General features: G+C 40.9%; 1 protein-coding gene across 5 annotated transcripts in view; it reads left to right on the plus strand.

Moving 5' to 3' along the window:
• The window catches only part of SMG6 (SMG6 nonsense mediated mRNA decay factor), a 227424-nt gene that overhangs the window by 141142 nt on the left and 70844 nt on the right, over positions 1-15438 (plus strand). The gene's annotated exons all lie outside the window — the stretch shown is intronic.

Genomic DNA, 15438 nt, shown 5'->3' on the forward strand with positions numbered 1-15438 from the left:
CTGTGGGGCTCGAACCCACAACCCCGAGATCAAGAGTCGCCTGTTCCACTGACTGAGCCAGTCAGGTGGCCCCTAATTGCTGACACTCTTAAAGTCTTTATTTTTCTTAAAGAGCATTTGCCACTGACTAGACGCTAGCAGAGTTTCTTTCCTTTCTGCACATGACATGGGTCACACTGCATGTGATGGTCAGAGAAAGGCTGCTTTAGCTCTCTAGGTCTGTCCAGTTCTCCAGGATAATGTAGTCTGGTCAAGGCTTTGTGGCTTTTGACCCCAATAGGAGAGATGTATAGAGAGAGAAGAATTTCTGACCCGTCACTAATCTCAGTTATTTATTCAAATACGTTTATTCAAATGTCTTTTTGTAAACAAAACATCTTTTAGGCTTACAACTGTTTCTGCTCACGTAGGTACAAATTTCTCACTTTACTAAGGACAAATAAATTCAATTAAAGATAAAGTTGTACTGTAGAATAATAGTTCAGGCTTTAAAAACAAAGGGAGGGGTTAAAAACAAGTTCTGCAATAAATCTGCAAGTGTGGAATCTAAGGGAAATGATCCCATCTGGAAAACTCTACCAGTGGTGCCGCGGCTGGTTTGTGGAGCAGTGCGGATCGCAGAGTGAAAAAAGACCCTGCAGTCTTGAAAGATGACAGGCTTCTTAATTGATGTCCATTTCAGCTGGTGCTGTGCCAGCTTATGTTGGCCCCAGTCCAGCGTTCCTGTAATTTGGGAGCCAGGTGTGAAGCATTTTTGTTCCATCTTGTTCCCCAGCATCTACAGAAGCCTCACGCATCTCACTTGAGGCAGCAGCACTCTGTAGGAAACAGATGTACAGGTAGAGATGGAAGGAAGTGTCACAGCTGGGTTATGGATATTAAAAAAAAAAAAAAAAATCCTCCTCCACACTCCAGTGAGATCTGGGCTTGCAAGTTAGGGGAAAGAGTATTTCACCACCTCAGTATGAGGTGTAACTACCAAGTATAGCCTGATTACGCCGATACTCATTTTTGATTTTTTAAAAACATGTCTTACTACCTTAGAGTTAAATTTCGTATAGGCAGAGATCTGTAGTGATTTGCCTTCTCACTCTAGGAACAGCGTATAAAGAATATCTCGAGATGGCCATCAGAGTTGGGTCTGATCACTTCCATAGCATCTGGGAGTCAAGAGAACAAAACCTTCTGAACCACTAGCTACTCCTGACTAGGCGGGGACACAGCTGTGTTCTTTTGGGGGATCTTGATGAACACAATAGAAAGTACTAACATCATCTGTCTGATGCATTGATACTAGGCCCTCGATGCTCAAGAGTATGGAAGGGTTGTCCCCCACCCCCCAAGAACTCATCTCAGAATGCAGTCTATGTCCTTTCTAGCCCTTGGGTTAAACTTAACATAAAAGAACAGGCATTTCTGCCTTTCAGAATTACCAACATGAGCAGGACCCACCCTGTGAGAATGTTAAAGCCCTGTGGACATGGAACTTAAATATTGGAATCAGTGTTTTGCCACTGGCTTACATTTTGATATAAGGTAAGTTTTAGCCTTTGAGAACTAAGAGTCAGCTCTGTTTCCTGGAGGGCCCAACTCATAAGCAGATGACTGAAGAGAGGCTTTGTTGTTCCTTCCTTTAACTCGGAATTTCACACAGACAAGAGTCAAAGATCGTTTTTGGCCTTGAGAATCAGACCATGAAATCAAAGAGTAACTACAAGCCTGCATAGGTTGCTTTTTTGCTCCAAATATGCCAGGGTCATAGGGCAGTTGTTGGTTCACTGATAGCTTTAATCTGTTCTTCCTTACGTTGTCAATGCCAGGAGCTGGAAAATGGCTATACCAGACATTTCAAGAGGGTGAGGAACTAGGAAGGTTTTCCTTTAATCAAAGTTTTATTTAAAACGGGCTCATTTTGGGGCACCTGGATGGTTCAGTTCATCGAATGTTCAACTCTTGATTTCGGCTCAGGTCACGATCCCAGGGTCACGGGATCAAGCCTCATGTCGGGGCTCAGCGTAGAGCCTGCTTAAGATTCTCTCTCTCTCGGGGCGCCTGGGTGGCTCAGTTGGTTAAGCGGCCGACTTTGGCTCAGGTCTTGATCTCACAGTTTGTGAGTTCAAGCCCCGCGTCGGGCTCTGTGCTGATAGCTCAGAGCCTGGAGCCTACTTCAGATTCTGTGTCTCCCCCTCTCTCTGCCCCTCCTCTGTGTCTGTCTGTCTCTCAATAATAAATAAACGTTAAAAAAAAAAAAAATTCTCTCTCTCTCTCTCTCTCTCTCTCTCTCTGTACCTGGGTGGCTCGATGGCTTAAGCATCCGACTTTGGCCTCAGGTCATGATCTCACAGTTTGTGAGTTTGAGCCTGGTGTCGGGCTCTGTGCTGACAGCTCGGAGCCTGAAGCCTGCTTCAGATTTCTATGTCTCCCTCTCTCCCATCCCCTCCCCTGCTCATGCTCTGTTTCTCTCTCTCTCTCCCTCTCCCTCTCCCTCTCTCCCCTGCTCGTCTCTCTCTCTCCCTCTCCCCTGCTCATATAAACGTGCTCTCTCTCTCTCAAAAAAAAGAAAGTTATTCCATTTTTAAAATTATAATTGTTAAAATATACATAATACAAAATTTACCATTTTTAAGTGTACAGTTCTGTGGCATTAAATATATTCATGTTGTTTTGCAACCATCACCACCATCCATCTCCAGGATTTTTTCATTTTCCCCAGCTGAAACTATACCCATTAAACACCAACTCCCCATTTCCTCCCTCTCCCAGCCTCTGGCAACCATCATTTTATTTCTGCTCCGAATTTGACTACAGACCTCATATAAGTGAAATCATTCAATATTTGTCTTTTTGTGACTGGCTTATTTTACTTAGCATAACATCTTTAAGGTTCATCCTGTTGTGGTACATGTCAAAATTTCTGCCTTTTTTAAGGCTGAGTAATATTCCCTTGTGTATATACACTATATTTTGTATCTGTTCCATGGGATGGACGTTTGGGTTGCTTCTACCTTTTGGCAATTGTGAATAATGTTGCTGTGAACACGGCCAGCATACAAATAACCTGTTCCAGCCCTTGCTTTCACATCTTGCGGATGTGTACGCAGAAGTGGAATAGCCGGATCGTATGGTGCTTCTGTGTTGAGTTGGAGGACTTGCCATAACTGCTTTCCACGCGTCTGCACCGTTAAAATTCCTACCAGCAGTACACAAGGATTCCAGTTTTTCCACATCTTCACCAACACTTTATTTTCTGGTTTTTTGTTAATAGCCATCCTAATGGGTGTGAAGTGATATCCCTGTGTGGCTTTGATGTGCGTTTCCTTAATGACTAATAATGTTGAATGTCTTTATTATGTGCTTACTTAATTGTATACATTTAAAAAATACAGTTTCTACCTTCTCACTTGATTGCCTGTGGGATACCTGAGCATTAGTTTTTTCCCTCTGAGCCAAAGGAGGGCAAAGTAGAATAAAAGAAAGTGTCAAATGTGAGCTCTGATCCTGACTCTGCTATAGGCTGGTTGTGTGGTCTTGGACAATTCATATAACCTCTCTGGGCTTTTGTCTTTTTGAATAAAACTAGGAAACCTTTAACTACCTTATTGATCTCAAAGAGGATAAAAAGGGATGATCAGGTCTGTGAAAGTATTTTGTAAAGATTTTATAAAAGTGGGGAAATGTGTATTCAGATAGTTTGCCCATTTTAAAAATTGGATTGTCTTTTATTGTTGAGTTGTAGGAGTTCTTTTTATATTCTGGATAAAGTCCATTATCAGACATATGATTTGCAAATATTTTTTCCCTTTCTATGGGCTGATTGTCTTTTCACTTTATTGAAAATTTTTAAATTTTGATGAGATCTATTTTATTTAGTTTTTCTTATGTTGCACTTTGGTGTTACAAAGACTTTTTGTTTAATGTTTATTTTTAAGAGAGAGAGAGAGAGAGAGAGTGCACATGCATGTGCAGGTAGGGGTGGGGCAGAGAGCGAGGGAGAGAGAATCACAAGCAAGGCTCTGTGCTATCAGCACAGAGTCTGACATGGGGCATGACCTGAGCTGAAATCAAGAGTCAGGTGTTCAACCGACTGAGCCACCCAGGCTTTAATACTGACACATCTTAACAAATGTGAAATTCCCCTTAAGTTTCATCTTCTTTGGGCTAAACATTCACCAGAGAAATCAAATAGATCCTTTTTTTTTTTTTTTAATATTTATTTAAGTAATCTCTATACCCAGTATGGGGCTCAAACTCATGACCCTGAGATCAAGAGTTGTACACTCTTCCGACTGAGCCAGGTGCCCCAAAATCAAATAGATTCTTGACCAACACTATCCCGTAGAACTATCTGTGATAATAGAACCGATCTGTTTCCACAGTATCCTATCCTATATGGTAACCACTAGACACTTGTGACTCTTGAGTACTTGAAATGTGACTAGTGCAGCTGAGAAACAGAGATTTTAATTAAACTGAAATATCCACATGTGGCTAGTGGCTAGTGTATTGGACATTTCAATTCTAGATTGAAATTCTCTTGGCCACATTCCTCTATACCACTGGTTCTCAAATTGTAGTACTAGGACCAGCAGCATGAGATCCCCCTGAGAACATGTTAAGTGTGTAATGTTTTAGAGCCGTGAATCAGAAACTCTGAGAGGGGAACCCAGCAATCACTTTCAACAAGTTTCTTCTGGTGATTCCAGTGCAACGACACTTGAAAGCCAATTCTAGTTCTTCAAAGTTCCTTTCGAAAGCAACACTCAGACATGGTCTGACGTGCGTGGATTTCACCTGAAGAATGTTTCAGTGGCTTAAAAAATACTTTGAATACTATTACCTAGATAGCACATTGACTGGTATGTTGTAAAATAAATAAAACATGGTTATGCAGAATTTTTTTTTAAATAAAGTACCAGCTGCGATTCAAAAGAAGAACAGTTAATGAGAACTTTCCTATAAATCTCACACACAGTCTTTATATAGTGCTGGAATTAGAACCCGGAGCTTCTGATTCTCAGCCTGGTATGCTTTCCACCTATCAGGCCGGGGTTCATGAAATAGGCCCCACTGTTGGTTGGGTTTGGTGTCTCCCAGAAGAGAAAAAGCTCGTTCCTCAGCATGTATTTCACCCTACCCCCTTTGGGGGGCGTTCCTGCCTGCTTCTTGTACCACTTCCCTTTTGTTAGGGTGCCTCTGTAGTCACAACTGATGCCTTGGGAACTTCTCCCCTCTTCAGGGTTTAACAGACTTCACCTATATAGTTATCTTCTTTTAATATGGTTTCTGTCCTCTTATACTTAAACCCTAGAAGAGGAGCTGGCTTGTTCTGTTGCTGGCCTTGAGCCAGATGTCATAACTTCAGGCAGTGCCACGCTGCATATCTCCAGCAGTTTGAAATGGAGAACGGAGTTAGAGATAAGATCAGCAGCTTTAGGTGATGGCATTGTTTCAAATAAACCATGCATGACCCAAAGCTTCCACTTCAAATGGGGAATGAAATTGCTTCATCCTTTGACAGCTTGCTCCATGAAAGAAATTTATCTTCACTTAATTGCTTTAGATCCCAAGAGGCTACATACAGTAATTTCTAGGAGATAATTATATCAATTTTTAAAAATACGTGACTGTGAACGTGAATATGCAACTGCAGCGGACAAGGAGGGAAAGCATTGGAGGACCACAGGTCCTGGTGCACTTTGCTGGTGGGGTTCTGTTCTCATTCTTGGAGTCCCCTTGGGTCTCAGTCCACTCTCTGAATCTACTGATTGAGATGCGGGGGCCTAGGTATAGCTCCGTGCCGCTAGGGTTAAACCATCTTGCCTACTACTCATAGCCGGGTAGCATTTTGCTCAAACTCCTCCCAAGGCTGGGAGGGGTTGGGCTGGCTGGCTGACTTCCGGCTACATGTCTTCATCTAGTCCGGCTGGGCACAGTCTGTCTACACTGTGGGCCAGAGCCACTGGGGGTTCCGGTCAGTGGCAGCTGAAAACCAGCAAACTTGTTGATTTTAAAACATGACTATTTAGATGTTAGGGATAAACTTCCTGTAGATGGGACGGGCTCCTTAATCTAGGCATGTTTCAATTTCCAGGCCTCCTCCTTTCACTGGCCTTTATATTTGAGAGTCTAAAACTTCCACTCTGTCATTTTCATTAATCCCAACTACTACCTGCCTTTACTCCACATTTTTTTTCTCTCATTTCTCAAATTCCAGGGTTTCCCACCACCTCCTACTAAATAACTATTTCCGTGTTGTGGGACAACAACTCCTAGAAAGATCAGCGGTATTTTCTGAGTGTGGACACAGTTCTTCTGGGTCCCCTCTCACCCCTTTCTGCCTGCATCTGCCTTTAAGACTACAAACAGAACATTAAATTGCGAGTTCCTTGAAGCTGCTCTCTCATAGACATCCCTGAGTGTCTAGTGTGGTGCTACAGATCTCATGAGGGCTTGATAAATATTTTCTATGTGAGTAAGAGCCAGTGTGGCATAACTGGATGACATGGTTTACAGGCACTCCTGCCCTAAATACCAGGGAGAGCTCGCTTAGAGGTCTAGGGGACTTCTGGATTCTGTACTAAGATCAACGAATACCTGAGCTAACTTAGGAGGGGGAGGGGTTGCCAAAATCAAGTTGGTCCAACTCAAGCAAGACTCTGCAAAGCCACAGATTTCCATTTCTTATCAAGTTCTGTCCCAACCAGTCCCATGGACTTTTCTCACAGGGGTCATTCTCCGGGTGTCCTTTGTCCCTCCTTCTCACTTAGTCCAGGTTCACCATACTCTTCAGATCAGAGCATAGTGATGTCTTTTCTTTAAACTCCTCCCCAAGAAACCTGACAGCTAATTTGCATTTGAAAAAGGTCATACTGGTATGCCTCCAAGGGAAATCTGCAGCAAGTACTGTCACATCATTTCTTGGATTCACATCAAGGAGTTTTTGAAGGAATTACACTTTTGCTCACATCTAAAACATGAGCACCTGAGTAGCAGCCTGGAGGGGTCATCAGGGTCAGGGTATTTGTTCTAGTGTGTGTTTTTGAAACTAGAAAGACATTTGTCTGTATTATCACCACCTCTGGGACCCTCTTCCTCTGGAGCTTCTTCTCTGTCTTGCCCATCAGATTAATAGTAGATACTTAAGAGAATTTTCCTAGTCCTAAAATGAAACATAACGATCTTACTTAGAAATGCCTAGAGTTGTCCAGGCAGACAGAACAAGCCAGTAAATTGTTGAGTTTTACTTCATGAGACTGAGTTTGCATTGTTGAGAGGGTACCAGTCCTTCATAAGAACTTAAATTACCTGCACTATTATTTTAGCCAACCTCCCATCCCCCATCATGAAGATACTAATTCCTCAACTTGACAGATGGCTTATTTTGACAGCTTTATTTACTATACCAAGCCTTCCATGGTCAGTAACATTGCTTCAGGCCATTTCTTTTAGTTTGATCTTCTCTGAGGAGCAGAACTTGCCTGTTTCTCCACATGTTTTAATTAAAAAACATACTAGACGTATATTGGATATATAAGGACTTATCAAGAAGGGTAATTGAACTTCTGATGTCTTTAGACCACAGAGCCAGGGGTGCCTGGGTGGCTCAGTTGGTTGAGCATCTGACTCTTGATTTTTTTCAGCTCAGGTCATGATCCCAAGGTCGTGGGATTGAGCCCCATGTCAGGCTCTGCACTGAGCTTCTCTCTCTCTCTCTCTCTGTCTCTCTCTCTCTCTCCTTCCCTCTCTCCCCCCACTTCCACTACTCTCCTCCCCACTCCCCAACTTGTGCATTCTCTCTCTCTTAAATAAATTAAATAATAAATAGACCACAGAGCCTAAAAAGAGTCTATCCTTTTCAGGGAAGTAATCCTCTTTTGTACATTTTTTGGTGGATTCACTGAAACCAGTCATTCTGGCATGTTCGATAAAGCTTTCCGGAAGGACGTTTGTCTCACTCAGGACTTTGTGTGTGTGTGTGTGTGTGTGTGTGTGTGTGTGTGTGTGTGTATTGAACAAATGTGCTTATCCCTCTGAAAAGAAGGTAATAATTACCCAAATCCCAAATAGGGAAATTGGGACTCTCCAAGGATTTAGGGCCATCAGGAATAGGCTAAGAAAAAGCTTTTTAGCATAGGTATTGTGAAGAAATGAGATCAAATAGGAATGAGGAAATGACACAATTTCCTTCTTTCCTAGAGCTTTCTCTGCAGACTGCACTCTCCAGAAACAGTAGCCACTTAGCCATGTGAGTCTATTTAAATTTAAATTACTTAAAATTAAATAAAATTCAAAATTTAGTTCTTCAGTCACACTAGCCACATTTCAAGTGGTTGATAGCAACATGTGACTAATGGCTACCATATTGTTGAGAGCAGGTATAGAAAATTTTTATCATTGGTAGAAAGTTTTGTTAGACAGCTCTGCTTTGTGATAAAGTCAAGAAGTATGACTTGGGGGAGCCTGGGTGGCTCAGTCGGTTAAGCGTCTGACTTCAGCTCAGGTCACGATCTCGCGGTCCGTGAGTTCGAGCCCCGCGTCGGGCTCTGGGCTGATGGCTCGGAGCCTGGAGCCTGCTTCCAGTTCTGTGTCTCCCTCTCTCTCTGCCCCTCCCCCGTTCATGCTCTGCCTCTCTCTGTTTCAAAAATAAATAAAAAAACGTTAAAAAAAATTAAAAAAAAAAAAGTATGACTTGATTGTTATAAGATTGGGGGTAATGACAGGAAGAATATAGAAAGGGAGACACTGGGATTTGAAGGGCAAAACTCATCTAATTAGGAATGATTCAGGATCAGAGATAGTGGACTGCAAAGAATGGTAGATAACGAGATTCCTATTGAGATAATTTAACAATGTATTTTATAGGATGCAGGATACAGGTTATTTCTCCTGAGTGATCAGCTTTCATGATCTTCTGTAAGAACTTTTCATAGTCAAATAAGCACAATGTCTATTCCTGGACTTTTTCTAATCCTTTTCTAAGTCTGTATCTTTGTGTTTCCCATCTATCATTATCATACCTGTGTTTCCTTTCTGAGTGTCTCTCTCGTTTCCATTGATAACAATTACATTATCCTTTTACATAGTGCTATTATGATGTGTTGTTTCGCTTGATTTCCACTACTCTATAAAGTATCATCCACATTTTATAGGAGAGAAAACTAAGACCAGTTTATCTACAAGTGTATTATAGTAATAGGTCAGAACCGAGATATATCATTAAGTTTGAATGTGTGTAGGACTCCAAAGTCCTACACACATAAAATTTTATTCTCTCACATCAGAGTCCAGAACTAGGCAGTCCAAGGCTAGTGTGAAGGCTCCACCAAGTTGGGAGATGCTGAGGCCTCTTGCAGCTCACTACGCCAATATCCTAGGATGCGGCCTCATCCCAGGATGGCCGCTAGGGCATCAGTGGGCAGCACAATGGAGGAAGAGGACAAGTTCTTTTACTAAAGAGGAGGAGACCGGGTATTGGGAGTTAACTGGCAATCTCTGCACTAACAGGCATTTTGAATTTTGGTCTAGTGCTTTTGCACTGTTTCCTGTTGCCTCTGTTTCATTAGCTAATGATTTAGTCATCCAAGTCTCCAGGGCAAGCAGTTTTTCCAAAGAATTAAACATAAGGCCCCTCTCTTCCAGATGAACAATTACAATAAAAGCTACCATTTATTGAGGGTTTGCTATACTGAGAGCTTTACATGCATGAAAACATTTCATCCTCACAACCCTATGCAGTAGGTACCTTTACTAGCCACCATTTTACTTAAGGAGACTGAAGTATAGAACCATTAATTGGCTTGCTCAAGGTTGCACAGGTAGAAAATGGCAGAGTCAGAATTCAAGCCCAAGAACTCTAACCCCAGAGCCCATTTGAACCACTGCTACTGTACAGAGCCTCTTGAGGAGGTGCCGTAATTGCCTAAAGGTGGATGGTGGCCCCCATCACAGCCCAGGGGAAGAGCTTTTCCAGACACATCCTACAGGCATGCCATTCTCCTCCTTGGGATTATTCGGAAGCTGTGCTAATAAAAGCAATACATTTGATGTGTCTTCTTGTTTTTTCATTCCCTGTTCCCTTTCCTCCTGTTCTTCTCCAAAACCGGAGCCTGGAAAAAGAGATTAAGTGGCATGCTTTATTTAGGTTTTTAGAAAGTTCATATCCCTGAACTCATGTTGGAACTTGCATGAGAAGATTGTGCTGGGAAATTAATTAGGTGTCTGTAGAGAATCCAGAGGCTTGAAGTTTCTATATCTTGTTAATAGAAATTTTGTTTCCAAATTTAAATTTGTATTTTCTCTTCACTCTCAAGCCCCCTGTTTCAGTGTTCTAGTTGTGACTGTGGCTGGACTCTTCCCCGTGGACCCCCCAGAGAGATTGGTGCTTGAACTTACAGTCCATATTTAACCTGGGCTTCTGTGCCAGGGTTGGACATCTCCCCTTAACATACTCTGGTAGTCTTGACTCCTGACATTAATTGAACATAAGATATTTATTGAGCACTTACTGTTTTCCAGGCACTATTCATAGTACTAGGAATTCTGTAGTGAATGAGACAGATACTGTCTCTTACCTCATGGATCTTATGTCCTAGTTAAAGGGAGACAGGCAAAAATCTAGTAAAGAAATAAGCCAAATAAATTCAGCTTACGTTAAATACCATGGAGGAAATAAAATGGGGAAATTTGATGAAAGACTGACTGGGGGAGTGGATTGAATCTGTCACATAACCTGTTCCACATAACGTACTACTTTGAGCTACTATTTTACCACCCTTAGAGTAGAAGAGCTGATGGTGAATGGTGATCACAAGCAGAGGCTGACCTCCATCCACCTTGGTGCAACTTAGAACTATCTTGGTAACAGTCGTGATCTCTACTCAGTTGTTTGGGATTTTTTTGTTTTTTGTTTTGGTTTTGGTTTTTTGGTTTTTTGGTTTTTTTAGCAATTCTTACGTAAAGAAAAACAGAATAGTTAACAAACACCTGGGTACATTCCACTCATTTTTAAAAGAAATAATACATTATAGATACAGTTAAAACTCCTGCTTTATCCCTCTAGGATCCCATTTCTCTTTCTCCTTCCCTAAAGGTAGCCACCATCCTGAATTCATTGTATCTGTATATCTTTTATATATATATATATATATATATATATATATATATATATATACACACACACACATCCATAAACAATATAGTATGATTTTTGCATGTTTAGACTTTATACACATGACCTACTGTGATTATCATCTACTTTGCTTTTCTTACTCAGCATTACAGCTTCTAGATTTATTTATGTTGATGTGCGTCGTTCTGTTTCTTTCATTTTAACTGATGTATACTAATCCATTGTATGAATATACCACAACTTATTGAACTGTATTACAGATGCACAATTTTTTTAGAACTGCCAACAATACTGCAGTCTCTTGGTATAACATAGGAGATTCTCTAAAAAATGTATCTAGAAGCAGAGCTGCCGCGTTGTAAGGCATGCTCACCATCAGCTTTGCTAGCTGTTGCCAGATTGTTTTTCAAGGTGATCATACCACTTCACACTACCTAGAAAAGCAGATGAGTTCCAACTCTTCTACATTCTCACCAAAACTAGGCATTTTCCAAACTTAATTTTTGCCAACTTGATGGTTTTAAAACCTGTCATGTTTTATTTTTTGTTTTCCTTATTACTAGAGGGGTTAAACATTTCTTCATTTATTAATTAGCGATTTGAATTCCCTTGTTAAATTCCATTTTCACAGGGTGCCTGGGTGGCTCAGTCAGCTAAGCGTCCTTCTTTCGATTTCAGCTCAGGTCATGATGTCACGGTTTCCTGAGTTCAAGCCCTGCGTCAGGCTCTGTGCACTGGCCCTGCGGAGTCTGCTTGGGATTCTCTCTCCTCTCCTTCTGGCCTCTTCCCCCGTACACACTGTCTCTGTCTCTCTCAAAATAAATAAACAAACTTAAAAAAAAAATTCCATGTTTATATTTTCTGCCCATTTTTCTCTACTTACATTTTCTGATTGGTTCTTACTGATTTGCAGGTATGGATATGAATCCTCTGTCAGCTAAGTGCATTGCAAATCTTCCAATCTATAGTTTATCTTTTAAATTCACCTATTTTCATTTGTATGGAAATTCCTTTTCTGACAAATTTGTCAATTAGTTCCTTTATGCTTTATGTCTTATTTAAAAAATTCTTCCCAGATATACATACAGTATTGTCCATGTGTTGCTAATTGAGGCTGGGTAGTGGTCGTCAGATTTACTTATTATAATAGTTCCCACTTTTGTATATGTTTGAAATACTCCAAAATTAAAAAATTTAGAATAAGTACACCGGAATGCATTTAGTAGCAAATGTGCTTTAAGTTTTATCGTATAGAAAAATCAGTTGCCCTACTAATAAGCCAAATTTTGTAATTTGGTGAGGTAAAAGGGTTACTTTGATCTCTGTATAAAATTTGTCACTTGATCTTTTTTTTGAAAAATCACTTTGTTGTTAGGTTAAATTGTCGACAAGAAGAATTGCAATTCTACCTGAAAAAAAAGTAAAAAGAAAGAAAGCCTTATCCACCCTGCGGTCACAAGAAACATATATGTACATTTTTTTCTTCTTTAAGTTTTATTTTACTTTATACATTTACATCTTTGATCTGTCTGGAATTTATATTTGTAAATCAGGTTTCTCTATATGTGGGTCACTTTCATGGTTCTCTGTTCCTTTTTTTTTTTTTTTTTTTAATGTTTATTTATTTATTTTGAGAGAGAGAGAGAGCGCACATATGCAGGGGAGGGGCAGAGAGAAAGGGAGAGAAAAAATCCCAAGCAGTCTCTACACTGTCAGCGCAGAGCCCAATGTGGGACTCAAACCCATAAACCACGAGACCATGACCTGAGCTAAAATCAAGAGTCGGATGCTTAACCAACTGGGCTACCCAGGCACCCTGTCTCTGTTCTGATTCATTGATCCAGTGGGCCAGTCAATACCACCATTCTGGTTTATAAGTCTTTAAAACTACAAGGACAAGTCTTCCCACTTTTTTCTTGTTTTACAGTAAGAAATGTCTGGACTTCCTAGTTCTTCTTCCAGATGAGATCAACTTTTCAGATTCCTCCAAAAACTCTGTAGGGATTTTGTTTGTAATTGCACTGCATTAAAAAATTAATTTGGGGAGACTTGCCATATTTATAGTATTGAGTCTTTCCATCCATGAACATGATATGCTATCAATTTAATTCAGATCTTTGAGGATGTTTTGTGATCTTTTCCATAAAAACCCTGCACAGCTTTTGTTACTAATTTGAATATTGTATTTTCCAGTTGACTGTTAATGGTATAAATGTGAGTGCTATTTTTTCTGTTGATCTTCTGTCCACCAACTCTACTATAATTCGTTCTAATAATAGTTGCCATTAGAGAAATTTTTTACTTTGTTTCTGACCTAATAGCAATGCTTCTAAAGTTGTGTCATTAAATCTGCTTTTGCCATGGGTTTCTGATAAATATCTTTTATCAGCTTAAGGATATTCTCTTCGGGGCGCCTGGGTGGCTCAGTCGGTTAAGCGTCTGACTTCAGCTCAGGTCGTGATCTTGCAGTCCGTGAGTTCAAGCCCCGCGTCGGGCTCTGTGCTGACAGCTCAGAGCCTGGAGCCTGTTTCAGATTCTGTGTCTCCCTCTCTCTCTGCCCCTCCCCCGTTCATGCTCTGTCTCTCTCTGTCTCAAAAATAAATAAAGGTTAAAAAAAATTAAAAAAAAAAAAGAACATATTTTTGACCATACTTTTTTCATAGGTGATAAATCTTTTCATTTATTTTCTTAGGTGTTTTATTCTGCCTGCCTGCCATTTATTCTTTCTGTCCATATTATTTGAGCGACAACTATATGTTTATACCATTCATTGTGCTAAGGAAATAGAAGAGAAGAAACCTGAATCAAATAGGAGTATGCTACAGTTAAAGGACAACCTTAGCTTAGTGAGGATTTGTGGGAAATCAATTTTATTTTATTATTTTTTTTAATTGTTTTTAATGTTTATTTTTGAGACAGAGACAGAGCATGAACAGGGGAGGGTCAGAGAGAGAGGGAGACACAGAATCCGAAGCAGGCTCCAGGCTCTGAGCTGTCAGCACAGAGCCCGACGCGGGGCTCGAACTCACAAACTGTGAGATCATGACCTGAGCCGAAGCCGGACGCTCAACCGACTGAGCCACCCAGGCGCCCCGGGAAATCAATTTTAAAGGTATAAAAAAAGAGGGGCACCTGGGTGGTTCAGTCAGTTGAGCATCTGACTCTTGATTTTGGCTCAGGTCATGATCTCACAGTTTGTGAGATTGAGCCCCTGCGTTGGGCTCTGCACTGACAGCACAGAGCCTGCTTGCAATTCTCTCTCTGCCCTCCCCCACTCTCATGCACACGCGTGTGCTCACACTCTCTCTCTCTCTCAAAATAAATACTTTTTAAAAAGTGTTAAAAAATACTTTAGGGGTGCCTGGCTGGCTCATTCGGTAGAGCATGTGAGTCTTGACCTGAGAGTCATGAGCTCAAGCCCTACCTTGGGCACAGAGCCTACTTAAGAACAACAAGTTTATCCTTAAAAAATATTTGTATAGGGGCGCCTGGGTGGCGCAGTCGGTTAAGCGTCCGACTTCAGCCAGGTCACGATCTCGCGGTCCGTGAGTTCGAGCCCCGCGTCAGGCTCTGGGCTGATGGCTCGGAGCCTGGAGCCTGTTTCCGGTTCTGTGTCTCCCTCTCTCTCTGCCCCTCCCCCGTTCATGCTCTGTCTCTCTCTGTCCCAAAAATAAATAAAAAAAAAAAAAAAAAAAAAAAAAACGTTGAAAAAAAAAAATATTTGTATATAAAAACAAATGTTGGGGAATAGCATGACAGAATTGGAGATACAGAGGACTAATCTGGTGGCAATATTTAGAAGGGGAGGAACAGTACAAGCAAGAGGCCAGTTAGCAGTGTAAGGTCACAACAATCTAGCTCAGACTAGCATCCATAGTAACAAAAGGGAGGGGATGGATGTGAGGGCTGCATTACAGTATAACTTGGTATTTGTTTAAATATAAATAGGATAAGGGAGGAGAGTATAGAATGTTTTCACAAAATTTTGAGGCTAAATAGCTAGAAAATTTGAGCCACTGTTGTTGATTAAAATGGGGAAGTTGGAAAAGGAAGCCTTTGGGGATACATGTTTGAGGTTAGATACTCCTAAATTGATGATGATCACCTCTGTACAGCCTCCAGGATATTCTCATAGCAGCTCAGTGAATCCTTTTTGGTGATGTCAGCGTGATGAAAACAACAAATCCCTCTGAGAGGCAGTGCGATGTGGAGATAGAAAGAACACAAAATTCGAAATCAAGAGTTTGAATCCCAACCACACTTACAAAACTATGGACCTTAGTTTTTATATCTAAGAAAAAGTAGTACCA

This window comes from Panthera pardus, unplaced genomic scaffold (genome assembly GCF_024362965.1).
Source record: "Panthera pardus isolate Hobbes unplaced genomic scaffold, ASM2436296v1 HiC_scaffold_3, whole genome shotgun sequence".
Lineage (NCBI taxonomy): Eukaryota > Metazoa > Chordata > Mammalia > Carnivora > Felidae > Panthera > Panthera pardus.